At 41.4% G+C, this 27499-nt stretch overlaps 1 long non-coding RNA gene across 1 annotated transcript; it reads left to right on the plus strand.

The window, feature by feature from the left end:
• The first annotated feature begins 378 nt into the window (after positions 1-378).
• LOC140630248 (uncharacterized) lies at positions 379-14623 on the plus strand. The gene is made up of 2 exons (XR_012028046.1): positions 379-560; positions 12667-14623. It is a non-coding gene; the product is annotated as an uncharacterized lncRNA (long non-coding RNA).
• The last annotated feature ends 12876 nt before the right edge of the window (positions 14624-27499 follow it).

The raw sequence follows: 27499 nt of genomic DNA on the forward strand, positions 1-27499 counted from the left end.
ATGGGTTCATAACTCTGTTTTCCACTTGCTGTACTGGAATCTTAGAGAATTTGTTCTGTGAAAGGAAGTCAGTTGTGCCCATCCTGGGATCGGAAATCCGGTATATATAGCAACCAGCTGCAGATGGTATTGAACGCTGTGGCGCAATTCTCTCCCTCCTCCTCAGCAGCTAAACTGTGAGCGCATCTGAAGGAAGACATTAATGTGTGGATGAGGAAGGCAGGATGCAGCTGAAACCATTCAATTTTAGAAAGTTAGGAGCATTCAGATTGCATCGAGGTTAGAGTGTTTACTGTAACCATCTGGGCATTGAAAGAGTGGATGCACCCTGCTTCTCACTTTGCTGTTCACTTTCACAGTGACCTTCAGGATATCATCTAGAAGGGAATCTTGCTGACCGAGATAGCATGCTAAATAAAGCCCACAGAGAGGACATGTTGAATTGATGAAGCTTCATTCTTCATTAAAGTTTGCAAAGAAAGCGATTACAGTAACCAACTGATATCATCCTTCACATGGTAGGCAGTCAACAAATGTCCAACTCCAGTGAATTCGTCGAAGTGAGTGCAATTATGCATGTCTTCCCGACTTGACTCAAATAATTAAGCCGCTAATATCCATTAAAGAAATGGTGCTTTGTTTATCTGATCAGGCCAGTTATTTTTAGAGGCAGATGAATCCCGGAGATTGTGCCCCAGTCTCTGCTCACAGCACATTTCACGGCTCTATGTCCGGAGAAGTTAATAGCTTTGGTTTTGGGAATGTAGTTTTTGTGAAATTCCTTAGCCAGAGTTAGCCTCTGGGAGATGTATGTGATTGGGATGGAATTCACCCAACAAACATTGGGATAAGCCCTCTTTTAGCAATCTGTGAACCTTGCAAATGGTAAATCACTGCTCCTGTCATTTGCAGAATTACCTTGTAGCCTACCAGCTCTATAGACTGCAAGGCAGAGGGAGGATGAGATTTTGAGTTGTGAGCGCCTGTCTGTCTTTGAGAATTAAAAAAGAGATGAGTAGTTAAACACTGACCTATGAGGATGATGTTTTTACGTACTATGCCCTATAGCTTAAAATACAAGATAAAGATAAATTGAGATCATGGAGTACTACTATTTAAAATAAAAGCCAAGAAACAGCTAAGGGGCATGACAAAAATGAAGTAATTGATGAATGACTCCTGCTTGAAAAGTAAATGGGATAATTTTCCTAATACATTGCATTCCTACAATCTCAGAATATTAGCGTTTGGTGAAAATAGCTCAGTCTACTTTCTTCCCATTGAGGGAAGTGACCTTTCTATGGATGTTGCCAAGTTTCATTCCAGTGGCCAGTGGTCATGGAAACAATGAAACACTTGCTTTCAGGAGGCCACAAGAGCAAGGATTTGTGGTAAATGCACTTCCCTCCCATACTAGAGACAACCCAGTGTTGGAGTTTCCCTTGGGCAAGATACACATGTGAAAGGGAATCTGTTTGCTCTGATAATCATTCCTATAGAAGCATTTTCATTTTAAAAAGTGCTGTGTGACATCCATCTTCCTGTACTGAGGTTAGCAAGCCTGACTTGTGACATGCTGGACAGTTAATTAGGACACGAGGGTGAGGCTGCTGACTGACCTGCTGCTGCTGCACGTTATGAAAGAATGCCCAGGGGTCTTATTTTTTTCCTCCCAAAATTGAAAGAGACTTCTTAGATCGTTGAGGAGTATAAAAGCAATACAGGCTTTTGGTAAGAAGCTTAAAAAGTACAAAATGAAGTACAATGGGAAAATAAAAGGGTGTAGATATAAATGATATTAACAATGGAAAAAAAGGGCAAAAGTACTGATGTGACAGAGATTGAAAATATGAGAAGATTATGAATTAATTTATTCAATGGAAAACAAAGAAAACATGATTTTTTGAGGAAGAATACAACAGAAATTGATTTAATAAGAAATGGAACATATGAATGAAATAAAATCATTAGAGATTGAATAATCAAAGCCCCATCTATTAAAAAACCCTAAGTTTAAAGAATTTAAAACTGATTTTTCACTTTATATTACTCTACCGAAGTCTGTAATAAAATTTATCTATGATTCCACAGTAATTACCCTGTAAGGACCAAATAATACCAACATTTTGCCAACTGTTCTGGAGCACATGAAAACAGAATGTTCTCCAAATTCATTTTTAAACAATTTTAAAAATCTTGTAAAAATTGTCAATTATAGAACATATAGGAAAACTGCATGAAGGAAAAGTGTACAGATGGCTGAACTACGGTTCAAAACCCTGCAAAACCCCCACCCAGTACTGCCCTCACCCCATGGGTCCCCAGGTGCCTTTCCAAGGAAAACTCTTTTTTCTCTCAAGATAACCAGTATCCTGACTTTTAGGTTATCACATCCTTATTTTTCTCCATATTTTAATAATCTAGGTATGCATTCCTAAATGCCTTAATTTTGTCCATTTGTGAACTTTGTGTAACTGTTTTGGATAAAAGTCTGAGGTAGTGCAGGAAGGCTGGAGAAAGGGAAAAACATGATTGGAAAGAACACTCAAACTATTATTTGCAGATGATATGATTTTCTTCATCAAAACCCCAAGCTAACCCATTGGAAGACTATTAAAATTAGAGACTTTATCAAAGCTTCTGGATAAAAGATCCATGAGTAAAATTCAGTTTATTTTGAAAACCAATAATTAGAAGATTTAAGTAATGTATTATTTGTAATTGCCAAAACATCCACCCAAAACCAAAACTAACAACTCTATGGCTCTTGGGAACAAACTCAACAAAGGATCTGTAAGACCCTTATGGAGAAGACATACAACTTTCTCAAACGACATTAATGAAAATGTAACTAAATAGAGTTACCATTTTTGTAGATAGAAAGACTCTAACAACATCATCGGTTTCCAACAAGTTAATCTACAAATGCAATCTAATTGCAACCTCATTGCAAAAATGTTTTATAGTTGGTAAGACAATTAAAAAGCCAAATGGAAAACTATAGGACTAAGAATGGAGAAGATGATTTTGAGGACGAAGATAGTAGATATACTTCTAAGATTTATTTTGTAGCCATAGTAATTAAAACAGTGTGAAATTAGCTCAAGGGTAATATATCGATTTACAAACACATAAAGTCGGGAACCCAGAAACAAAATCATGCATAACAGAAACAATTTATGGTAAGGTAGAATTATAATTCAAACAAGAAATGATGGACTCTTCAATAAATGGTGACAGGGGACCATTGGAGACCCATATGCAAAAAATTAAAATTAGACTCCTTATTTGGGAGAAACGAGCCAAATAAATAAAATCATGAATGAAAAAGGAGAGATCACGGCCAACACTGAAGAAATACAACTTTTATGTATATATATATATATTATTCATGAGAGACACAGAGAGACAGAGACATAGGCAGAGGGAGAAGCAGGCTCCCCATGGGGAGTCCGATGTGGGGCTTGATCCCAGGACCCTGCGATCACAACCTGAGCTGAAGGCAGACGCTCAACCACTGAGCCACTCAGGTGCTCCAATACAATTATAAGAGAATATTATAAGCAGTTATATGCCAACCAATTAGGCAATCTTAGAGAAATGGATAAATACCTAGAAAGCTATAAACTACCAAAACTGGAAGAAATAGAAAACCTGAATAGACCCATAACCAGTAAAGAAATTGAATCAGTAATCAAAAATCTCCCAACAAACAGGAGTCCAGGGCCCGATGGCTTCCCGGGGGAATTCTACCAAACATTTATTTATTTTTATTTTATTTTATTTTATTTTATTTTATTTTATTTTATTTTTTTTAAAGATTTTATTTATTTATTCATGATAGTCACAGAGAGAGAGAGAGAGAGAGAGAGAGAGGCAGAGACACAGGCAGAGGGAGAAGCAGGCTCCATGCACCGGGAGCCCGACGTGGGATCCGATCCCGGGTCTCCAGGATCGCGCCCTGGGCCAAAGGCAGGCGCCAAACCGCTGCGCCACCCAGGGATCCCTCTACCAAACATTTAGAGAATACCTATTCTTCTGACATTGTTCCAAAAAGAGGAAATGGAAGGAAAACTTCCAAACTCATTTTATGAGGTCCAGCATTACTTTGATCCCAAAACCAGACAAAAACCCCACTAAAATGGAGAATTACTCATCAATATCACTGATGAATATGAATGCAAACATTCTCACCAAGATACTAGCCAACATGATCCAACAGTACATTAAAAGGATTATTCACCATGACGAAGTGAGAATTATTCCTGGGCTGCAGGGATCGATCATTCAACATTTACAAATCAATCAACATGATACACCACATTAATAAAAGAAAGGATCAGAACCATAACATCCTCTCAATAGATGCAGAAAAAGCATTTGACAAAATACATCCTTTCTTGATAAAAACACTCCACAATGTAAGGATAGAGGGAACATACCTCAGTATCATAAAGGTCATATATGAAAAACCCACAGTGAATATCATCCTCAGCGGGGAAAAATTAAGAGCCTTTCCCCTAAGAAATGAGATGTCTACTAGAAGTTCTGGCCTCAGTGATCAGACAATAAAAAGAAATAAAAGGCACCAGAATTGGCAAATAAGTCAAACTTTCATTCTTCGCAGATGACATGATATTCTATGAAGGAAACCTGAAAGACTCCACCAAGAAATGGATAGAATTGTTACAGGAATTCATCAAAGTTGCAAGATATACATACATGGATGTGGATGTAGATGGAACTACAGGGTATTATGTTAAGTGAAATAAGTCAGAGACAAATATCACATGATTTCACTCATATGTGGAATCTTTTCTTTCTTAAGAAACAAAACAGATGAACATAGAGGAAGGGAAAGAAAAAAATAAGATAAAAATGAGAGGGGGCAAACCATAAAAGACTTTTAAGTATAGGAAACAAACTGAGGGTTGCTGGAGGGGAGATGGATGGGAGGGGGATGGGGTAATTGAGTGATGGGAATTAAGGAGGGCACCAATGTAATGAGCACAGAGTGTTAATGCAACTGATGAATCACTAAATTCTACCCCTGAAATTAATAATACAGTATATGTTAACTAAACCAAATTTAAATAAAATTTAAATAAAACAAATTTAAATAAAAATCAAATTTAAATTAAAATTTTAATAATTAAAAACATGAAATTAGACTTCCTACTTCACACCATACACAAAAGTACATTCTAGGGAGACTGAAGACATAATCAAGATTTCAAATTTGAAATGAAAATATCGGAGAATATCTAACCTCAGTGTAGGGTAGGATTTTAAGTAAAAAGACAAAAATAACACAAACACAGAAGAAAGTCCACATCAAATTGACTACATGTAAAGGAAACTTCCATTCATAAACAAATGAAAAGACAAACATGGACTGACATATGTTTGTAAAACATATAGCTGGCGAATGATTAATATCCAGAGTGTATTAAACTCCTTGAAAGCAATAAGCTGAGGACTAGAAACTCACTAGGAAAATGACACAGGATATGAATAGACAAGTTGCAGGGCAGGAAGAATGGACAGGCACCAAACACAGGAACAATAGTCCACCTCACTAGTCATCAGAGAAGTTCAAATTAAAACCTGAGATACTATTTTCTACTCTTCAATTGGAAAAAATATAAAGATCTAACAATTCGAAGTTTTAGTCAGAATGTGGAGCTTAGAAACTGATCTATCCTGCTTGTGGTGGTAAAAATTGGTACAACCACTTTGGAAAGCAAATTTGTATTCTCCAGTAAGTTGAAAATTTGTATACTCAGCAATCTAGCAATTTTATTTCTAAGTGTGTTATCAAAAGGAAGATTTATGCACATGTGTATAAGGAGAGATATGTAATGTTTTGACACTGTTGTTTGTGATAGCAAGAAATGGGAAAAATCCTGTATGTTCATTCATCAACAAGAAAATGAATTTTAAATCTGTGGAATATTTATAAAACATTAATATTATACAGCAGTTTAAATGAATGAACCAGAGGTACATGCATGAATGTGGATAAATCTCAAAAACATAGCATTATAATATGATACAATTTGTATGAGGTTTAACATCTTCCAAACCAACTACCATATATTTTATGGAAACATGGATTTATAGATAGTGTATTTAAAGTATTCAAAATATGCATGGGAGTGACAAACTTCAATTCAGGTGAGTGGTTACGGAGGGAAAGAAGATAAAAGGGATTAATACTTCAGCTGATATGAAGCCAATATTGGCAAAATATTAAGTGGCTAAGTGATATGTAAGGATATGTTTGAAATATTTTGTATGGAAAACCATCATCATTATGTGTCATGTCTCTATCTATACATCCATCTACCCATTCACCCTCTATCAATCAATCAATCTATCTATCTATCTATCATCTATCTATTAAGATCTTCAGTGTTCCTTAGAGAGACATTACACATTTATAGACTTCTATTAAAAAGTGATTTCCTGATCATACTGTAATGTATCTAAAGTTTGGTTTTATTTAAATTTTTAAAAATCTTTGCAATATATAAATTTACATACACCTGTAATCTCATTTAATGTATCAGTTAGCAATTCTCAAGAACACTGTGAAAGAACAAAAAGTGGGTGGATGGAGGTTGCTACCTCTGACTTTCATACAATCTCCACCTAACCGAAGCCCTTCCATGTCAATCCCTCATACCTAAAGGGCTGAACAAAGGATTGTGAGCCTAAATGAACACTCAAATACACAGGCACACCTTGAAGATGTGGTTTAGTTCCAGACCTCCTCAATAAGTTGAGCATCACAATAAAATGTGTCAAATGATTTTTTTGGCTTTCCAGTGCATATGAAAGTTATGTTTACACCATAGTAAATGCAATAGTATTATGTCTAAAAACCAATGTACATACCTTAATTTGAAAATACTTTATTGCTAAAAAACGCTAACCATTATCTGAGTTTTCAGTGGGTTGTAATGTTTTTGCTAGTGGAGGGTCTTGCCTCAATGTCGATGGTTGCTGACTGATGAAAGTGAGGGTCAATGAAGGTTGAGTAACAGTGGCAATTCATTAAAATAATGTAACAGTTAAGTGTGCCATGTTGATCAGCTCTTACTTTCATGAACAATTTCTCTGTAGCATGTGATGCTGTTTGATAGCATTTTGCCCACAGAACTTCTTTCAGAATTGGAGTCAGTTCTCTCAAACCCTGCTGCTGCTTTATCAACTATGTTTATAGGATATTCCAAATCCTTTGTTGTTATTTCAATAGTCTTCACAGCATCTTCACCAGGAGTAGCTTCCATCTCAAGAAATCACTTTCTTGGCTCATTCAAATGAAGCAGTTCCTCACCCGATCAAGTTTTGTCATGAACTTGCAGCAATTCAGTCCTATCTTCAGGCTCTGCTTCTAATTCTAGTTCTCTTCCTGTTTCCACCACATCTGTAGTTACTTCCCCCACTCAAGCCTTGAACCCTTGAAGGTCATCCATGAGGGTAGGAATCAACTTTATCCAAAACTTCTGATGATGTTGGTGTTTGACTTCTTCCCATGAATCACAATTTTTTTTGAGAGACAAAGAGTTAGGGTGGGGAGGGACAGAGGGAGAAGGAAAGGGAGAGAGGGAATCTTAAACAGGCTCCACATTCAGTGCAGAGCCTGACTTGGGGCTCAATTTCATGACGCCGAGATCATGACCTGAGCCAAAATCAAGAGTCAGTGGGGAGCCACCAAGGCACTCCAATCACAAATGTTCTTAGTGACATGTGGATTGGTGAACTCTTTCCAGAAATTTTTCCACCTACTTTGCCCAGATCCATCAGAGGAATCACCATTGATGGCAGCTGCAGACTTATGAAATGTATTTCTTAAGTAATAAGACTTGAAGTCAAAACTACTCTGAGTCTATGGGCTACTGAATGTATGTTGTGTTAGTAGGCATGGAAACAACATTTATCTTACTGTATATTTCCATAGAGCTCTTAGATAACTAGGTGCATTGTCAGTGAGCAGTAACATTTTGAAAGGCATCTTTTTTTCTGAGCAGTAATTCTCAACAGTGGGCTTAAAATATTCAGTAAACCATATTGTAAGAAGATGTGCCATCATCCAGGCTTTGCTGTACCATTTACAGAGCAGGGGCAGAGTAGATATAACATAATTCTTAAGTGCCCTAGGATTTTTGGAATGGTAAATGAGCATTGGCTTAAGTTTAAAGCCACAGCTGCATTAACCCCTAACAAGAGTCAGCCTGTCCTTTGAAGTTTGAAGCCAAGCATTGTCTTCTCCTCTTCAGTAAGGAAGGTCCGAGATGACTTCTTCCAACAGAAGGCTGTCTCATCTACACTGGAAATCTGTTGTTTATTGTAGCCACCTTCTGTAATGACATCAGCTAGATCTAGATAAGTTGCTGCAGCTTCTACATCAGCGCTTGTTGTGTCACCTTATACTTTTTTATGTTATGGAGCCACTTTTCTAAGCCTCAGGAACCAGCTAACTTTTCTCCTGCAGCTTTCTCATCTCTTAGCCTTCACAGAATTGAAGAGAGTTGGGGACTCTCTCTGGATTAGGATTTGGCTTAAGGGACAATCATGGTGGGTTTGATCTTCTATCCAGCTTTCTCCCTCTCAGCAATAAGGCTGTTTTGCTTTCTCATTTGTGTGTTCACTGGAGTAACACTTTTAATTTCCTTCAGGAACTTTTCGTTTGAGTTCACAACTTGGCTACTTTTGGTGCAAGAGGCCCAGCTTTCAGTGTGTCTCAGCATTTGATATGCCTTCCTCAACATGCTTACTCATTTTTAGCTTTGATTTAAAGTGAGAGAGGTGTGACTCTTCTTTTCAATTGAATACTCAGTGGTCATCATAGAGTTATTTATTGTCCTAATTTCAATCTTGTTGTGTCTCAGTGAATAGTGAGGCTGGATGAGACTTTTCTATCCACTGATAGAAAGCAGTCAGAACACACGCAAAATTCATTAAGTTCTCCATCTTATGTGGGTGTGGCTCATGATGTCCCCAAACAATTACAAGAGCAACATCAGAGGTCAGTGATCACAGATCACCATAACAAAGATAATAATATACCACATATTCATCAGAGAAGGACAATCATTATATGGTTTCACTCATACGGGGAACATAAAAAATAGTAAAAAGGATTATAGGGGAAAGGAGATAAAATGAATGGGAAAAATCAGAGAGGGTGACAAAACATGAGAGACCCCTAACTCTGGGAAACGAACAAGAGGTAGTGGAAGGGGAGGTGGGCAGGGGGATAGGGTGACTGGGTAATGGGCACTGAGGGGGGCACTTGACAGGATGAGCACTGGGTGTTATACTATATGTTGGCAAATCAAACTCTAATAAAATATATATATATAAAACAAAGATAATAATAACAAAACGAGTTTGAAATATTGCTAGAATCACCCAACTGTGACACAGAGACTCGAAGTGAGCAAATGCCGTTAGAGAGATGGTGCTGGTAGGCTTGCTCGACGCAGGGCTGCCACAAACCTTCAATTTGTAAAAAGTGCAGAATCTGTGAAATGCTAGGAAGTGAAGTGCAATAAAACGAGGTATCACTGTAAAAAACTATGATTTGAGTTTTAAGACACAAATTTATCGGGCCAGGAAAAGAACGCGATTACAAACATTTCCATTACTTGCTTTGACATCTTTTTCTTCAGGTTCACCACACATTAGGCTACACTAATAGTCACTTACTCCTTGATTTTAAGAGAACTGCTCTGTGTAGCTTTCGAATTGATGGAAAGCAAGGAGTAGTCTCTGCCATGAGCAAGGAGCCAGTGATGCACAGCTGAGTCTTGAATTCCTGTAATCAGAGCTCTGCTGTCACTTCCAGATTTGACTGGGAGGAACTACAAAATCTCATTAAGACAATTATGGCCCTTGAGTCACCCTGGGGCTACTCATTATTATGTACCAATTTGCAAAGTTGTTTTAGGTGATGGGTAAGTCAAGTAGGCTTGTTGTGAACGCTGCGGCATGGCATGGCTCACTTCCTTCTGCTCTCTCGTTGGAATGTACTTCAAGGGCATTAGCATCAACTTTGGACTCTCAAAAAGAGGCCCGACTGTAGGACTGTGCTCAACCTTGCAGTAGGAAGATGAAAATTTAGGTGAAAATTTTGGAACACACCTAACCTAGTGTCTGTTAGTAGCTTTCTAAAGCTCCCAAAGATTCTTCTCTTAGTCACCAGCACAAAGCAATACTGAAAGTGGGGTGTTCAGCCCCCCAGGGAGGCGTTCACCACATCTATTTCTGCATACAGTTGGGAGGATCAGTCCTCTTGGAGGAAGGGTGATGATGACGAGTGGAGGCAGGCACACAGGATGTTTGGGCTCCTTTTCCTACTAGGATACTGACAAACCACAGTTCCTGGCACACAATCAATACCCAATAAAAATATAATTTACTCGATGAATAAATGAATGAAAATCTGTTCTTAATCTGCCATCATAATTCGACTTGGTTTTACTAAAAGTCACTAACATGAGTAACATGGATTCACTATTTCTGAACATACTTCAGCTTATTGTACTGAGCTTGGCAAGTTCTTTAACACTCCTGCACTTTATGTAGGTCAAGGAGATAATTGCTATTTAATACTTGAAAAGCAAATAGATGTCATGGATAGTGAAGGCCAGCCTGAGGCTTTGCAGTTATAGCCTTATTATCCTAAGTCTCCATTTTATTCTTAGACTTGTCCTTTTGGTTCTGACCATGTGTTTGCTCAGTGTCAATCAGAAGGCCCCCTAAAAAATGTGGAAAGAATAAACACAATTGTGTCTCTAATGGGCAAGTGCTTTGGAAAAGATGAAAACATTTTGTAAGTGAAAGGCTTTGGCTTTATAATTTGGATCACATATTTTATTAGTAGCCATGCAAAATGGAGAATCACCATCATTTGCTTTTGGTTGTCAAGACTTGTGAGATGACAGGTGTGAGGAAGAGAAGGGGCTTCCACTGGGACCAGCCATGGAGGGAGGTCAGCTGGAAGCAGGGACAGAGGAGGACCTTATAAGGGAAAGGTTATGATTAAAGCTCTAAATCGAGAAACTTTGGACCTCAAAGGAAATTGTCTTTACCCAACCCCCCCGGCCTTTGCATTTTAGCTATGACTGGTGGGTATACTGAAATAAGTTACTTTAGAAAGCTGCATTTCACTGAGAAACTGCACTTGACCAACATGTAAAATGAGGAGGATGAAGTGGGAAGCAGGAACACGTTGGAGTTCAACAAATCCCAATTCAAGTCATAAGCTTGTCAGTTACCAGGATGTGATCAGGGCCACATCCTTCCCTTCTCCCATCCTGGGTTCACCATCTACCAAACAGAGATTGCCCCTGCCACACGGTGGGGAATCACTGTCATGCCATCACATGGGTAAGACACCTATGGGAGGTGCCTGCTCTCTGGCTATTTCCTCTTCCATGGGACCTTCAGAAATTGGAATGGATGTGAGGCCCGAAAACAAGGTGAAGGTAGGAACCAAGACTTTTGTGACCTGCAGATGACCCAGCGCTGGGCTGAGGGCTTCACATGCAGATGAGTTGTGTGTTTGTTTCTGTGACGGAAGAGTGGAGGGGTACACTTTGAAACTTTTACTTCAGCTTTTTCAGTTATATTAAAATGGAAGCCAATGGCACTGTGTTTCTTTTGTATGTGCCAGACTTCTAGAACCGTCTCTGCTGTGTGATATGGGTGCGACAAGCCATTCTGCTTGGGCCTGTACAGGTGCAGGAAGAAATGGTAACTTGTGTGGGACCCGAGGCTCCAGGGACACTGGAGGTGGCACCATGTTTGTGCAACTACATCACACAACTGCCTGGTTGCACCAAGCTCTGTAATGAGCACTCTGAGAATTTTTGGAGGCATATTTTCATGAGACTACATTTCTTAAAATATATTTTATGACTGCTGTTTATATGGGGGTATGTAGAGCGGTCTGCCTGTCTTTGTTGGGTGCAGTGCTCTTCTTCTTGGGAGACATGAAAGTGAAAGTATGGAGACAGCTCCTGCGCCAGTGGAGGAAAGGAGACACAATGATGACAAGTAGGAAGGATAGCTCTGTGCATGTGCGTGTGCGCGTGTGGTAGAAAACACACCAATGTCATTGGAGAATAGAAGAGGACATATAAATAAGAGAAAAGACAACATGGTAAAATTGAAATGGCTGTGTGGACTTCACCAAATATTTTCTCCCTAATTTTTTAGAAAAGTTTTTTTTTAATGAATTATTTAAAGACACCTGTTTATTTTGAAGTCTTGGCGTAGTCATCTGAATAGGACAGAATGGAGAAGAAATTGTGATAGAGATCAGATAAGTCTTGAAGTTGAGTATTTCTCATGTTCAAGAAAAATCACCAAGAGTCCTTCAATTTTGGTTTTTATTGCAAGTGGCCTTCGGCCTGGAGGCAGGATAGTAGAATGGTTAAAGCATTGATTTTGGCATCTGCTTCCCCTTCACTGAGTAGCCTTGTGCATGTGATTTAATTCTCTGACTCCCACTTTTGTCATTTGTAAAATGTCGTCTGTATAATGACAATAGATTCTTCAAAGAATCGCTGTATTAAATGAAATGGGAAACACGTGGCCCGTTATTAATGCCCGACTAATACAGTTATTACTTTTCTGTATTATACTGAGCAGCATATCACAATGAATTGTGTCTGTGGATCATGACTTGGCTGCGCACCTCGGTGACACGGGCTGGAATGCGGACGCTGAGCAGAATTGGGAAAATTCTTCAGAGAGGAGAATCCGGTCCTTCTCAATATCCGTCTAAGGTCAACTTCCTTTTCCCACCTCAGAAGGACTGAGAGAACGAACACCCACTTCTCCATGTGGTAGACTGGCTCCTGTGGCAGAAATAAGACACTCGTGTTACCACGTGCCTCTCCAAAGTCTGAGCAATATATTGTTGCATACAGAAGCAGCCTGCAATCTGAAGGAACCCAATGTTTGGATAGTTAATGGAAAAAGATCAGTTAAATGGGGGGGGGAGGGGATTCATAAGGAAATGTTTGCATGAATAATCTAAATATTTTAATTTAAAACATAAGTATGTAGCCAGGTTTTTTTTCTTTAAGATTTCTTCTTCTTTTTAAGATTTATTTATTTTAGAGAGAGAGAGCATGGAGAGGAGGGGCAGAAAGAGAGGGAGAGAGAGTCTCATCCAGCGTGGAGTCCGACACATGACCCTGAGAACATGACCTGGGCCGAAACCAGGAGTTGAACGCTTGCTTAACTGATTGTGCCACCCAGGGGCTCCTTGCCAGTCTCTTGATACAGGATCAATCTATTCTTTGACTACAGGTTACAATTCGGTGTCCTCTCTCTTGCATAGACCACAAATGTATTCCACCACCTATGATTTTTAGTTTTGATTGTTTAATGTGGGTTGAGGACTTAAACTTGGCAAAGCAATCTGAGTAAACACAGTAAATACTATCTATTTTTAGTTAGCTACAGAGACTTAGATTCCCCTGATACCTCATGCCATGGTCTCTGCAAGGCCCTTCAGTTTTAGTCTACAGCACAGTTATGACACCCATGCCTCACACACCATAGTGTGTTGGGAATCGGTTAACCTTCGATGACAGCGGTCTCCTCTGTTGCCTCTGCCACAGATACTCATGCTTGTTGATCAGGCATAGGTGTACAGGTATCCCTGTCAGACCTGTGATGATAGTGATTGTTAGCATTAATTTCCCTACATGGTGTTGATCTATAAATCCCACTCTCTTTCTTGCTTTTTTCCTCTCCACTTTTTTTGATATCTGTTCATACTGCTGAATATATACCTGGTTTATTGCTTTTAACTAGACTGTCGTGATCCCATGGTACACATATTTCTTGTTTATTCCCCTAGTGATAGACAGCATATCAATCATCTCCTGCTATGTTACAAAATGCCTCAAAGTCTGTGCCCTACAACAGCTGTTTTACCTGCTCATGATTCTGTGGGACAGCAGTGAGAGGACTGAGTGGTTTTCTGGTCTCACTGGAGGCTCCTCGTATGGCTGTGGTCATCTGGTGGCTCACCTGGGGCTGAGTGACCTAAGACAGCCTCACCATCATGCTGACCATCCACGGGGCTATCTGTTCCAACAGGATATTCGAGCCCTGACACTGCTGTTAGGGCTGTCCATGGGTGTCCTATTGCCAGGAAGTGTCACCATGATGATTGTGGAGTAGTCACTAGACTCAAAAACTTAGAATTTTCTGTAAAATAAAACTTTAAAATTACTTATTTTTTAATTGTTGGAAATGGTTCATAGTTACACCTAGCACATAATTTGCTGAATTGTCACCAAAACGGTCACTCTTGGTTAAAGAAATTATTCTCACTTCCTGAACTTCTGTGGTGCCTGCTTGTCACTAAAGTCTGTAAGGAATGATGAATGTATCTATATGAGAGTTACTATGAATATGACATTAGTTCAAGTAGAAAATATGAAAAGTTTGGGCTTCTTCCTTTTTTTACTTGCTGGGCCATTTGTTTTTTCACCAAACTCACCCTCTTGGCAAACATTTATTGAATGCTGTTTTGTACTGGACTATCAGAAAAATGTAGTTGAATAAAACACTTTGTTCCCAGATGGAAGATGTGACATGTTCTTAAAGAATGATAATACAAGGCAGCGCCAGACGGGAGTTTTGGACAAGTGCTGTAAGACTTGGGGGAGCAAGCGTTTTCTTCTAGCTGGAAAGGAAGGAACTATTATTATTAAGCAGGTAACATGTGTTCCAACCCTTTGTCCGTGTAGTGGATGGACTCTGCACATATGAAGGTCAGAGGAAGCTAAGAGGGGACTTCTTGGGGGGTAGAGTGAATGAAGGCATGGAGTGGAGATGGGGCACAGCACACTCAAGAAATGGGAAGTGGGTAGGTACATCCATGGATTAACAAGATGGGAGGGTATGGATGGGTTGAGAACAGACCCCAGGAGCCCTGGGCACCAGTAAGCCATTTCGACATTACTACAAGGAAGTGGACAACAACACAGCTTTTTAAGCAGAAAATGATGTGATAGAAATTCTGTTGTAAGAAACTTAATTTGAATGAATTCAGAGTTTGTTTAAAGCTCCTTCCTGAGGTGGGGAGACTGAAAATGAGCTAAGAAGATCCTGGAAAAACACAAAAGTGGGGAGATCTCCTAGTGGGGAAGGTGGTGCTCCAGGATGACCCTCCTTGGTTTCCCTCTCTGTTTTCATCATTAGTGATCATATTGCTTGTTTATGCATTTACATGTTTAAAGTTTGCCCCCACCTCCATTAGAATAGAAGCTTGGGGACCTGGTCTACGTCATTTGTCCTCAGGGCCAAGAATGGTGCTGCACAACAAGAGGCAGTCCTGGCTTACATTTAGAGTTAATCGAGGTTCATTGAAAACAGAGAGGTTAAAAACATGCAAGTCCTCATTTGACTTGATTTTCTCCAGTAAGATTGGGCTTGGGGATGACTATGGAGCAATATCTACTTTGTGTATAGAGTTGTGCCATTTTCAAGTACTCATACATTTTATTTATGCCTCCCAACAGCCACAAAAGCCAATCTGAAAGGCAGCCATTCTTTCACCCAATGTTTATTGAGCACTTACTCTCTGCCTGATGATATATTATGTGCTGTGCAACTGAAGGTCTCATAGTATGATGGAGAAAACCAATATGGTCAGAGGACTGTTATACAATATGTCTATGTTAGTTAGGGTTCTCCAGAGACACAGAGCCAATAAGATGTGCATATATATAGAAAGAGATTTATTATAAGGAATTGACTCACATGAGTATGGAGGCTGAGATATCCCAAGATCCTCAGTCAGCAAACTGGGGACCCAGAAGAGCTGATGATGTACTTCTTCTAGTCTGAGTCTGACAGGCTCAAGACTCAGGAATAGCCAATGTTTCAATTTGAGTCTGAAGGCAGGAAAAAAAAAAAACAGTGTCCCAGTTTGAAGACATTCAGGCAGGAGAAATTCTCTCTTACTCCAGAAAGAGTCAGTTTTTTGTACTTTTCAGATCTTCAACTGATTGGATGAGGCCCACCCACTTGGGGAGGGCAATCTGCTCTACTCAGTGTCCTGATTTAAATGTTCACTTCCTCCAGAAACAGCCTCACAGACACACTCAGAATCATATTTGACCAAATGTCTTTGCACCTCATGGCCCAGTCCAGTTGACACATGAAGTTAGCCATCATGATGCCCTTTGTTGCTATAGAGATGTGATCTAGGTTCCACTCAAGCTAATTCCTTCTTGAACAAAGAAGGCTTTGTAAAGGAGTAAAATAGAAATAATTGACAGATACTACAATCACTTCTATTTTTTAAAGAAGGAGAGATAGATTTGGGGAGATTAAATAATTTCCCACTATAAACAGACAGGAAGTAATAAGGCCAGGAGTTGAGCCCATATATTCTGATTCCAATTTTGTATTTTTGCATTATTTTGAATAAGAAAATTGGAGGAAGAATTATAGGATACTACAAGAACGTCCAGTTACACCTTAAGCTGCCAGAGTGATCTGTGAGGGTCATTTTAGAGTCATGGTAAGAGAGGTCTCCTTCCCCTTCCCCCCATGCCCATCAGCCCTATCTCTGTGCTGGTTGTGGGATGGGCAGTGGTGGCCCTTGGTACTTGAAGTTTCCAGTTGTCCTGGTTTTGAGGTAGGTGAGGATCTACGGCAGTGATATAACAGAGTCGTAACTCCCAGTTGTAGGCAAGAGGCCTTGGGGGTGTTGGTAAGTGTTCTGTGCAGTCTCCTCCAGAAGTTCCACTTCCCATGTGCATCTGATTTATGCTATGCTGTTTCTGTGGACTGGTTTCCCTGTGGACTTTTAGCTAGTGCCCACTCATAGCATCAATAAGCGAGTGGCTTTTGAGTACGAGACATGTCCCCACCTCTGTGTGGGCTTATGTGGTCAATGCCCAGAATAATACAGTCCAGGTACATGCTTTTTAACTTCCAATTCAAACTCTTAAGGTAAAAATAAAATCCTGTTGGCTCACCCTGGGTCAGGTACCCACTCTGGCACAATGCTAGGTATCTCCTAGAGCCACCCCCTAACTCAGAATGTGGGTGATATTTTAAAGAAGGAATGGGCTAGCCAGACATCTCCAATGTGTTTCTACTAAAGTCCTCCCTCTGACTTCCTGCTGGGACCCCAAGATGCTTATCTCAGCAGTGAACTGATTGTGTCTGGGCTTTCATCATGCTCCCCCTGGGAACACCGGGATTATGACTCCTCTTTCTGGCCACTCACAGGGTCCTTGAGAAGCCATCGTGGCCTACATGATGTTAAGTGCATCCTGCTTAAATATTGCTGAACTATAGGAGGAGAAAAGTACATAACCACTCCTGAATCTGCAGTCAAATCACTTTCAGTGCTGTTCTTGCTGTGGATTTTCAACTGCCATCTGAAAGGAGTGTTAGTCATCTTAATAACGTGAATTAATCATAAGCCCAGCCTGCTGGACAATATTGCAATCAAAACAACAGAGGCTGAAATGTTCCTGCCAGAATGAGAACATATGAACATAGCTTAACTCAGAAATACTGCAGCTGCATCCAACAGAGTTCCAATCAAAAGAGACTTACAAGCCATATCTAAAATTTCTTGGCTGTGAAAAGTGCTTTTGTCACTAAAGGGATGTCAGCACTGTAATTTCAGGCTCAAATAATGAAGAGAATAACAGTAATTATGGACATTTTGTGACCAGAACACTTCCAACCAAATGATACAGTTGAAGTTGTATCTTTTTGAACCAATTGAATTCTGCCTTCTGTATCAATTTCTGAAAAATGTAATTGTTATTAATAAGACATTAACAGGATATCATTTCCTTCAACGGTAACTTGATCACTGTGTAAAAGTGAGTTATTAGAACAATTAAGAACTGTATGAAAGTCTATGGTCTAGAGATGATTCGGCGTTTTTTCCCATTGCTGGCATATTTGATGCTTTTGAAAACTGTGTCCACCCTTCCTCCCGCCCCCCCCCCCCCCGCCAATCTGCTTTAAATTATATGGGAGTTAAAACTGCCCCTTTGTTCTTTTTGAAGATTTTTACAACAACTTGCTTTTGGGAACAACGGAGCGACTTTAGAATTCTCTTTATTATTGACCCAATCGTAAGACTTAGCAGAAAAGAACAGAAGGCACCGTGGATTGCAAGCCAGGCGCTGGGTAGATGCTTTCAGATCATGCAGTTTATCCTCATAGCACCCCTGGAAAGTAGGTACTGCTCTTCCCACTTGTACGAATGAGACAAATGAAGGTCATAATGAAGATAATGACACTCAGGTGATCTGACACCAAAGGCCAGCATCTGCCTTCTGGAACATTCCTTCCCCTCTGCCCGCTACAGTTATAATTAGTCAGGAAGCAATTGAAGTCTCACTTAGGTCACATGTGCCCTCACACCCATACCCTAAGTTCAGTGTGCTACAGCAGGCGGCACGGGCATTCTGCACCCCCAGCCCCACACCCTCTCCTCCGTAGAAAGACAACCTGAGCCGGGCTCCTGTCCTGTAACAAATCAGCCTCTAGCCATCAGCGGCCATAGGAGCCCTTCTGGGACATGGCAGGACTCAGCACAGCACTGGGGGGAGGACCCGTGCCACACTGGTTAGGTGGTGCTCTCTGCTGCTCCTGTCACGGCTGTGCTGTCTCTGAGGGAGATGTGCTGACATTGGAGGTTAGCCAGTGAGGCATCTGCAGAGACGGTTCCCTGGTGAAAACAGAAAAGGTGGCTCTCCTGCAGAAGGGGCTGCCCCGAGTTGCCTGCTGGACTGGAATCCACCTCCCCTCCCCTTACGGCTCCCCTAGCAGGTAGAGACAGGCCACAAACACCCGTGCCACTGGAGCTGGGGCCAAAGCACTCAATGTCACAGGACTTGGGGAGGGGCCCGGAGTGGGATCTCCCCCTGGGGGACAGATAATGAGGGGTTTCATTACACATTGGTGCACAAATCTGTGGGCACGTGAGTGTGGGTGTGAGCATGTGTGTTCCAAAGAAGGCTTTGTCGGTGTCCTGGTTTTCTGAAGGCCAGTGTCACTTTTGCTTTTCCTTTGAAATTGCCCTTATCCTCAGTGACAAAATCCACCTCTTCCAGCACAGTTTGGGGCTTCTGTCCTGTGACGGGGGTGTAGGGGGGCACGCAGACCTGCTCTCACACCTTGTGATCCCCAGCCTCAAGGGGAGACTAACGTCTCCTGTTCATGATCCTGTTCATGAGCAGGGAGCTAGTAAGATCCTGCCTTCTTTTATCCTCCCAGAGATGGGAGAAGGAGAGAAGGAGGGTGCTGGCAAACTGCAGACACCTTGGGGGAGAGCCCAGAGCGCGGCTGGTATGGGGTCTGCAAGGTGGCTGGCCAGGGAGCATCGCAGAGGGGCCACGACCACTCGTCTCCTCTTCCTCAGGAGCAGGTCTTCCTGCAACCTCTCTGCTTGAGGCAGCTGTGCATCCCGGTGTCCCCCGATCCCAAACCTATGCTCATTCTTTAAGGCCTCTTGGGACTCATCTGGGAGCCAAGGCCCTCTGTTAGGCCCCCTCTCCTGCACCGTGGTGAGCTCCTGCTCTTTCTCCCTTTCTGAATAAAGCTGAAGAGAGTGGAAGATAGGCGAGCTCGCAAGAAGTGCGCAGTGTCTACCCCGGATTGTCCTGGGCCAGGGGAACCTGACCGCCGGCCCCACGGCGGGGCAGCCGCGTTCCTCAAGCGGGCACAGCGCATCAAATTCGCTAACAGCACACACTCTCCTAGGCAGGGATTGAAATTAAGTCCTTGTCTATTTAAAAACTCCTGTGTTACAATCAGGACGGTGGTTTGTGATGGTGAAGGACTTAAGCTCTGTCCGGGTGCCGCCCGCGCGCTCACCATCCAGCAGGGGGCGCTCACTGCAAAGGCAGGAGCGGGGGGCGGGGGGCGGCGGGGCGGGTAGACCCGAGCCCTGGGCGGGGCTCCTCTTCGCTGTCCCTCTTGCAGCAGGTCTTTCAGCTCCCCTGACAGGTCCAAGGGGGATCCCCGGCTTCTTGGCCTCAAGGTTTGTTGACAGACTGACTAGGTTCCTAGGCGTATTTTCTCCTGAAATGATGCATATCTAAGTCACAGGGAACTGCATAGACGTGCACCTGGTGGGCGGTAAGATGAGTGGAAAGGCAGCAGGACTCTGCTGGGGGCTCTCGGGAAAAACTTAGGACAGGAGGGGCACCCCACGGAGGAATGGGCTGCTGTGACCTGTGCCGGCCCGGGGAGCCCGCCCCTGAGCTGGAGGTGATGGGGAGCCCGAGGCTTTGAGCAGGGACTGGAGGTCCGACGTGCAGTGTTAGGGTGATTGGAGGTGAGAAGGGGCGGGGGTAAGTCGGCAAGCTGTGGCCGTGTTCCAGACTGAGACGAGACAGGTTTGCGAGATGTTTTGGAAATCGAGGGGACAGAAATTTAATTAATTAATTAATTTAAAAAATAATAATAAATTTATTTTTTATTGGTGATCAATTTGCCAACATACAGAATAACACCCAGTGCTCATCCCGTCAAGTGCCCCCCTCAGTGCCCATCACCCATTCACCCCCACCTCCTGCCCTCCTCCCCTTCCACCACCCCTAGTTCGTTTCCCAGAGTTAGCAGTCTTTACGTTCTGTCTCCCTTTCTGATATTTCCCACACATTTCTTCTCCCTTCCCTTATATTCCCTTTCACTATTATTTATATTCCCCAAATGAATGAGACCATACAATGTTTGTCCTTCTCCGATTGACTTACTTCACTCAGCATAATACCCTCCAGTTCCATCCACGTCGAGGCAAATGGTGGGTATTTGTCATTTCTAATGGCTGAGGAATATTCCATTGTATACATAAACCACATCTTCTTTATCCATTCATCTTTCGATGGACACCGAGGCTCCTTCCACAGTTTGGCTATCGTGGCCATTGCTGCTATAAACATCGGGGTGCAGGTGTCCCAGCGTTTCACTGCATCTGTATCTTTGGGGTAAATCCCCAACAGTGCAATTGCTGGGTCGTAGGGCAGGTCTATTTTCAACTCTTTGAGGAACCTCCACACAGTTTTCCAGAGTGGCTGCACCAGTTCACATTCCCACCAACAGTGCAAGAGGGTTCCCTTTTCTCCGCATCCTCTCCAACATTTGTGGTTTCCTGCCTTGTTAATTTTCCCCATTCTCACTGGTGTGAGGTGGGATCTCACTGTGGTTTTGATCTGTATTTCCCTGATGGCAAGTGACCATTTTCTCATGTGCTTGTTGGCCAAGTCTATGTCTTCCTCTGTGAGATTTCTGTTCATGGGGACAGAAATTTAAAATCTGACTTCTGTTCCCCTGTGTCCTCTCACGCCCCTGCCCCCACCCCTGCCCTACAGGCCTTCACTGTCTTCCTCTCCGCCCTTCCCTCCTGCCGGTGCTGTTCCAGCTCATCTGGCTTTCCCCACCTTCCTGCTCCTGCCTTCTTGGACACCCCGTATGCCCACCAGGCCTGAGCAGACCTTGGTTCCTATCCTGCCCCATCATTTTATGCCACTTAATATGATGATAATGACTTCTTTTTTTAAAAAAAAAAATAAATTCAATTAGCCAACATATCCTACATCATTAGTTTCAGACATAGTGTTCAATAATCCATCATACAACACCCAGTGCTCATTGCATCCCATGCCCTCCTCAGCACCCGTCACCCAGTGACCCATCTGCCCACCCCGTCTCCCCTCCAGAGACCCTCCCCGTTTGTTTCCCAGAGTTAGAATCTCTCATGATTTGTCTTCCTCTCTGATTTTTTCCCACTCAGTTTCCCCTCCTTCCCTTGTGGTCTCTTATACTATTTCTTATATTCCGCATATGAGTGCTGACAATGACTTCTGTTTAGATCTCACTGGACTCTTCCATCTTCCCACTGGAACATGAGCGGGAGGCAGAGCCTGTGCTCACAGAGTCTTGTCGCTGTCGCTGTTTTATGGTCCGGGTCTCGCCCGGGACCTGGCTGGCAGCACAGGTGCAGCAGTGACTGTAGGCATGAGTGTGCAGGAGGAGAGCTGGGGGGTTGGGGGGCTCCGGGGTTCCCAGGGTGGGGGGTCCCTGAGTAGCTAGTAAGGCCCCACAGCACCAGGCCGCGTAGAGTGAGCAGCAGGCTCAGGAAGAAAGACCACGGGGACCCATCAGATGTGTCATTGTGGTGGTGCTGCCTGTGGCCCATGGAGGTGGCAACGCTGATGGAGTATCTCACGAGATGGTTCTGGCACACAGAAAATTTAGGACGAAAGACACAGATCTGGGAACTCTCTGGCATCACTCTGGTATTAGGATGAGCTCATGACACCGAGAGAATATTCTCAGGGAGAGAATATTTTTATGACTTGGGCAAGTGTCTTAACTCATTTAACTTTGAGTTTCCCCATCTGTCCGCTGAGGCTAATGCTACTCGCCTCTAGCTCTTGTGACCAGTAAACATCTGTAAAACCTGACGTCTACGTGGAGCTCAGCTCAATAATGAGCACACAGCACACATATGCAATAAATAGGAGGGAACAAATGGAACCCAGGGGGGATATTTAAGGGGTGGGGGAGAGTATACAAGGAAAAACAAAGTAGGAGCAAAGCTAGCAAAAACGTAGTTGCTTTTCTTTTTAACAATAATGTGAAAATGCGGCATGATTCTAAAGTTGTATTTGTGGCATTCTCCTAAACTGTACATTTTTAGATTTTTTTCACTTTTTATTCTCTATTTATTGTATTTCAGATAAGCTAAAGAAAATTTTCGATGAAGTAATTTTGAAAAATTCTGTGTATAGCATGTCACATTATAAATGATGTTGTCTTAGATCTGCTTTTTATTTGATAATATTTACTTATCGTTAGTGCCAAGAGTAACGTCTCACATAAAACTTCTCACATATGACTGCTGAAGGCTAGTAGTGTTTTATTTAATTAAAAATTAACTTGTGTAGAAGAGGAATTTGAGAATTAGTTCCTATTGCTATAAGTTCATGTTATAAAATAATGGTTTTAGAATTTTTATCAAGTGGAAGTGTATTTTGTCAATTAATGGCTTGCCTGAGAAGTGATTTACAGTGTTCTATAAACATAGGAAACAAGTATAAGTGGCAGGTACAAATGCTCCAGAGACGTCCTCATCCATCCATGTGATTTTAAATCAATGGATTGTGAAATTCTTCTGTCAGAAAAATTGATTATGACCCTTTAGGCCCTACTACAAAATTATTCCTGTCATTCATGTATTAAAAATATTCTTCCCATCATATACTTTTCCTGGTAGCCTTGTCCATTTACCCTTGAGTGTCAGACATTATGTTCGACATCATCACGAGGTCGGGGCAGCAGAGGATGATGGGCATGGGCATCTCACACCCAGAAGGGAAGGTCTGATCCTTTATTAATGAAAGACAAATTAAAACAATGAGAGACCATCTTTCATCTACCAAATTGGAAGTGAGTAATAAAAAGAGTGCCTGGTGGTGTTAGACAGTGGGCACAGAGATGACCATCCTCTTTCACAGCTGGTACCAATGGAATTGGGATGATTTTTGTTCAAGATAGTTTGACCAGCACCATAAAAAAAACATTTAATCCTTGGAGGCTCTAATTCATGCAAAGAAAGTGAACTGTTTGGGCACAGATTTGTACACAGACCCGCTCACTATGGATGTCGTGTCTACTTGTGAAAATGTAAAAGTCACTTGTCTGCCTAGCAGTATAAGAATCATCACACAAACCATGAGAGAGCCACACAAGGAGATACTGTGTAGTCACTTTAAAAATCACATTATAGAAGAATGTGACTATTTAGTGAAAATGGACAGTATTTCTAAATGACAAAAGCAGAGCACAAAATAGGTTTTGAATACGCATATATACATACCTTTGTGCATACATAGAATATCTATGAGGATGAAGTTCTAGTTATCTTTTGCTGTAAAACAGCAATAATTTGTTATTTCTCATGATTCTGTAGCTTGACTAGGCTTTGCTGGCAGTTGGGCCAGGGTTCCTCTGCTCCTGGGTTTGGCTGGGGTCCCTTATATGACTCCATTTCGCTGGAGGTTGGGCTTCGCTGGTAGGCCCAGGAAGGTTTCGCTCCCAGGCCTGGGGCTTCAGTTTTCCTCTATGCAGCTTATCCACGAGGCTAGCCAAGGCTTCCTACAGCAAGGGGGTCTGGGGTAGTTGGGCTTTTTATACGGCAGCCAGCTTCTCCTTAGACATAATGCAGAAACTGCCAGATCTTGAAAGGCTAGACTGAAAGCTGGCATTGTGTTGCCTCTGCACATTCCATTGGTCAAGGTGAATCACGAGGCCAAATTCAAGGGGAGGGTGGGGCACATGCACTTTGAGGGAGAAGAGGAATGATAGCAACCATCTGTGGGTGCTATCCAATGCAACGTACATCCAAATTTTAAAAAGAGTTTCTGAAGGTGATGTGATTATATATTTATAAATATAAATATATGTATATATTGATATACTTGTTCTCTCCTTCATACTTATGCTGGATTTCTACTTTACTATCATCAAAAATAGAAAACAAAAACCCTCACTGCACCAAATTATAGTTGCACGTATAGGGCATTATAATAAGGTTTGAATTACAGCCTTGTTATTTACCTTATTTGGGCGGGTTACTTATGTTTGTGAAGCCACAGTTACTTCATAGTTAAATGGGGGTAATAGTATGACCTTATGGTATTTACACAAAAGATAGAAAAATACAGATTCGAAGGGGTACATGCATCCCAAGGCTTATAGCACCGTTATCAACAATATCCAAATTACAGAGAGAGCCCAAATGTCCATCAATGGATGAATGAAAAAAGAAGATATGATATATATATATATATACACACATATGTATGTATATAACAAAGTATTACTCAGCCAAAAAAAAAAAAAAGAATGAAATCTTGCCATTTGCAATGACGTGGATAGAACTAGAGGGTATTGTGTTAGTGAAATAAGTCAGTCAGACAATGACAAATACCATATGATTTCACTCATATGTGGAATTTGAGAAACAAAATGAATGAACATATGGGAAAGAGGGGAAAAGAAAAAAGAGAGAGAGGGAAACAAATCATAATATAATCAGAGAACAAACTGAGGGTTGATGGAGGGATGTGGGTGGCTGATGGGATAGATGAATGAAGGGCATTAAGGAGGGCACTTGTGATGAGCACTGGGTGTTGTATTTAAGTAATGAATCACTGAATTCTACTCCTGAAACCAACATTTTATGAGTTAGAATTTAAACAAAAATTTGGAAAGAAAGAAAATAAGATCTTATGTGAAGTAAGACCAGTACGATGCCCACCTAGAAAGTGCCCAATAAAAAAAAAAGTGCCCAATAAATAATATTTCTTTTTCTCTATATGACATCTTTTCTTAAAATTTTGATATACAACTGGCATAGCATTACCATGTTCATATTTTTCATTCTTTTTTTCTGATCTTTGTGATTTTGCTCATCATTTTATTCATATTCGTAATACAAACTCAGATTTCTTTGCTCAAACAGGAAAAAAAATTCTCTGGTCACATAATATTTCTCAACTGGAGAGGAATCCTCGCATGTCCACTCTCCATCATTAACTGCTCTTTATTCAGGTCTGCAGACCGGCCCAGAGAACCATGGTGTTCTCGTACAGGTACTAACTGCAAAGTGTCAGGCTGCCCAGGACACAGTGAGAATTGTACAGTTGTCCTGTGGAAGGAGCCCAATTCCGGGACTTTGAAGATCCAGGAGTCTTATTTTTGTTTTATAGCTAAATAGGTGTATGGTTTTAAGAATGCCATTTTCTCTGTTTTGTTTTTGAAATATTTAAGATGGGAGAGATTGGATGAAGGTGATTTTTAAGCTTGTTTCAGCTTTAAAATATTGATTCTACCAGTTTAAGCTCATGTCAAGAAGACTAGATGAAGTGTACAAAGGCTTCACTTCTTCTGAGCAAGAACTGAAGGCTAATGCTTACCAAGGGAACTGGCGTCATTTAATGGATGGGGCAGCAATGGGACATTGGACACTCAGTCTCTATTTTAAATATTACCACTGACCTGCAGGTTGACGCTTGGGAAATTAAATCCTATCTGTGTGCTTTACTCCCTTAGGCATCTAAGGGCAATTTTTCTTCTTACCTCAAGAGGTTGTTATGAGAGGACTATATCCAAATAATGATATTTTCCCAAAAAAAAGATGAGGTTTCTAATGGCCAGGTGATGATATTTTATCATTAATGAGGACTCTCCAGGAAAATAACCAAAAGTTATAGCCACAAAGGTGAATCGACATTCACTATGTAGATCTAGGAAGACACCAGCACAGCCCTCGTTTCTACAGGGTCTTCAGCTCTTGTCTGCGTCTTGTCATTGAGATCACTCTGAACTTATAATTGGACATGGAAACAAACATTCTGGGGGGGTCGCTGGGGGTGAACAATATTGCGAAGGCTGCTAACAAGTTCTCTAATTGGGAACTATGCTCATGTTGTAAACTGACAATATTTGAGGCATAAGATATTAACATCAAATCATATTTTACGGTTTTTTACAAATTGAATGATCGATTAATACAAGGCATAAATAACGATGCTGATGATAGTAAATGCAAGCACAGAGAGGCAGGTATCGTGTTATGTTTATAACAGCATCACTCACCACTGGAGAGCCCTGGAAACACTCCACCAGCAACAGATTGGATAAATAAATTCCAGTATGTTCACACAGCAGTGAAATGAACTATAGGTACACATATCAACATGAAGGAATCTCACAAAATTACAGTATTTAAGTTTGCTAAGTTTACAGAATTACAGTTTGCTAAGCCTATGCTAGGAAAGCACCATTGGCTGGGCAGCTTACACAACAGAATTTTACTGTCTCGTGGTTCTGGACGGGGAATCCAAAATCTAGGTGCTAGCTGACTAGTTCCTGCTGAGGCTGGGAGGGAAGTGTTCGTCCCAGGCTCTTAGCTTATCGAGGCCATCTTATCCCTCGGACTCCTCCTATTGTCTTTCCTCTACGTGTATCTCTGTGTCCAGATTTACCTTTTCCATAAAGATACCTGTCATATTGGATTGGGGTTCATCCTAACATCCTCATTTTAACTTGCTTATCTCTGTGAAGACCCTCTCTCCAAATAAAGTTATGGCTTCAACACCTGAATTTTGACCTCTCGTTTCAACCCATAAGAATTATTTTGTAATCAAGTTATGAATATTTTTTGTTCATTTAGTCAAATTTTTAATCAAATATTTAATCAAACTATGTATGTATAACTGTCTGCCACACTGAGAAGGACATTCATGGCTTTCAGAAATCCTCGACAAGCTCTGTAACCTTCAAAAAGTTCAGAAAGCCTTGCAGATGAAAAGTGGAACCTGTGCTACTATTACTTTTACTCCTACTGCCACTGCTACTACCACCACCACCACCACCACCACCACCACTGCCCCCACAGCCACCACCA

Source organism: Canis lupus, chromosome 1 (genome assembly GCF_048164855.1).
Source record: "Canis lupus baileyi chromosome 1, mCanLup2.hap1, whole genome shotgun sequence".
Classification (NCBI taxonomy): domain Eukaryota; kingdom Metazoa; phylum Chordata; class Mammalia; order Carnivora; family Canidae; genus Canis; species Canis lupus.